This window comes from Symphodus melops (assembly GCF_947650265.1).
Source record: "Symphodus melops genome assembly, chromosome: 11".
NCBI classification, from domain to species: Eukaryota; Metazoa; Chordata; class Actinopteri; order Labriformes; family Labridae; genus Symphodus; species Symphodus melops.
In genome coordinates this window covers 25,343,059-25,345,558 of record NC_136701.1, presented here as the reverse complement: position 1 = coordinate 25,345,558, position 2,500 = coordinate 25,343,059, and positions in this window count along the sequence as shown.

The window sequence follows — 2,500 nt, the reverse complement described above, 5'->3', positions numbered from 1 at the left end:
AGGCTGTAACTTTAAAGTTAATGTATTGTTGCATGACAACAGTTGCAGTGAGGGCTATAAGTGGTGCTTGTGGTGCTGGGGTAAAGGGGGGGGGGCTTTGGCTGTGGTGGGGGGGGTGGGGGGGGGGAGAGTTCTCGACCGAGGATAATGGGAGCAATGGGAGCAGCCCAGGCAGCATATGGCCAGGCTGGGCTGCCTGCTGGTGCACCAGCTGTGGAACTGGTTGCTGAGATCACACAACCACTAAAGAACCCATCACCCCCCTCCAACCCCCCCCCCCCCCCCCCCCCTTCTATTGCTCTGTCACTCTCGACCAGACTCCCCCCCCACAATGTGAGTTCACCATAGAGTGCTGATGAAAAACATAAAGTGTTTTATTCCCCTTTCTTGGCAGCGCGGCGACGAACACGTTTAAGTCGTCTGCATGAACTCTGCCTCTGCTGCTGTTTTCACTCCTCACATGATCATGTGACCTGACCTGACAGCACGCGGTTAGACGTGACGTAAAAACAACGATGCACTTTCACCACAGCTTTCTGATCTTTGATGTTAATCAAGGCTACGTGTCGTTTGAGAAGGACGCTCGCACCTTTCCGTCACACCTATCGCACGCTCTGCGGTCCGTGGTCGTACACCGGTGGCGGGGTCGCAGGCGGTCAGCTCGCCCTGACATGACTTCACACAGACCGTCATCACGCACCTTCACATCCACGGCTCCAGAAACGTCTCGATTTAAAACCCGTCACGTTACAGCGAGTGCTGTCAAAGATGGCCGATCGCTGGGATCACTGGTGACAAAGAAGTCTTTGAATGTGCACACACACACACACACACACACACACACACACACACACACACACACACACACACACACACACACACACACACACACACACACACACACACACACACACACACACACACACACACACACACACACACACACACACACACACACACACACACACACACACACACACAGTTTGTCTCCTCTGCCAACCTTTATTTAAACGACAGCTCTTAACAGTCGACCCCCCAAACCACCACCCTGCTCGCTCTCTCTGCCTCGCATGCCCCCGGGCAGCTCCTAATGCAGAGGGACAGGGGGCTGGTGTGTGTGTGTGTGTGTGTGTGTGTGTGTGTGTGTGTGTGTGTGAGGAAGATGACTCAAGAATCGGGTGTGTCATCTCTCTGTCCTCCACCCTGCCGTCTTTTTAATCCTTAGTTTTTTCTTCACGCTGATTCCTCTCCTTTATTCTTCCTCATCTGTCTCCTCCTCCCTCTTCACTTCCTTGCACAGCTCCTTTCCTCCTTCCTCATCTTTTTTTCTCACTTCCTCCTTTTCTGTCGTCTCTCCCCCCCCGCCCTAAACGCCACCCTCCCCTCCGCTCACCTCCTTTATGTCTCTGTGTGAGGAGCGATCACAGCTCATGGTAAAGATGATGTAATATGGATGAGGCCGTCTCCGAGTCTCAAAGGCATCAAACAGGCAGCAGCGTTTCCCAGAAGGCCGAGCGACTGACTTCACATGCACAGAAACGCTTAGAGACGCTTTTGGGCGGCGGCTTTTATCCCCTCTGTCGTCGCCCCCGCCGACTCTCGACTGTTTTTATATCTGTGTGTGGTTAGTGTGTCTTTGCTTCTGTTTGAACATGTGTGTGTGTGTGTGTGTGGTGTGTGTGTGTGTGTGTGTGTGTGTGTGTGTGTGTGTGTGTGTGTGTGCTTTACGCCGGATTTCCCTTTTTGTAAAATTTCAATCAATATCCACAAACACATTTGATCTGGTTGTGTCAGAAACCAGAGAGAGAGAGAGAGAGAGAGAGAGAGAGAGGAGAGAGAGAGAGAGAGAGAGAGAGAGAGAGAGAGAGAGAGAGAGTGGGGGATGTCATGAAGGGAAAGAGCCACAGGTCGGGTTCGAACACGCTCCGCCTGCTTCGAGGACTCCAGTCTTCGTACACGGTCCACACAAACTAACCGCAGTGCAAAAAACACACCAGAACAGTAGAGTTCAAATCAGAGCGAGGAGGACGTGAGTGCAAGATACGATCCGCAGGCCTCAAAAATACAGGTAGCATCAAACATTTGGGAAAAGAGCGCCGCCAACATCAACAGCCCTCGGACGATGGCCGCTTTCTGCCACCTCCGCTCTCTACTCGTTGAAAAATACAAGTGAAAAAAGAAGAAAACCCACCATGCTGCCACGGAGCCTCAGTGCTCGCTCTGCTTTAAAAACAAACAGCAGAATGTTTGAGCCGTGCATGTGGAGAAATACACTTTTTAAGCTCTCAGTGATTTTACTCGGGTCTGAGGGCTGCAGCTGCATGTTTATTCAGTGTGTTGGTGGTATGAATAAAAAAGCGAGTTAGCAAATACACAGTTGAGTTCATTCTGCAAAAAAAAAAAAAAAAAAATCACACGGACCAATAACGGCGAATATTTCCTCCTGAATACTTTTATATTTGAGCCGGGCGCCTTAAACGGTTTGCACATCTGTTGATTT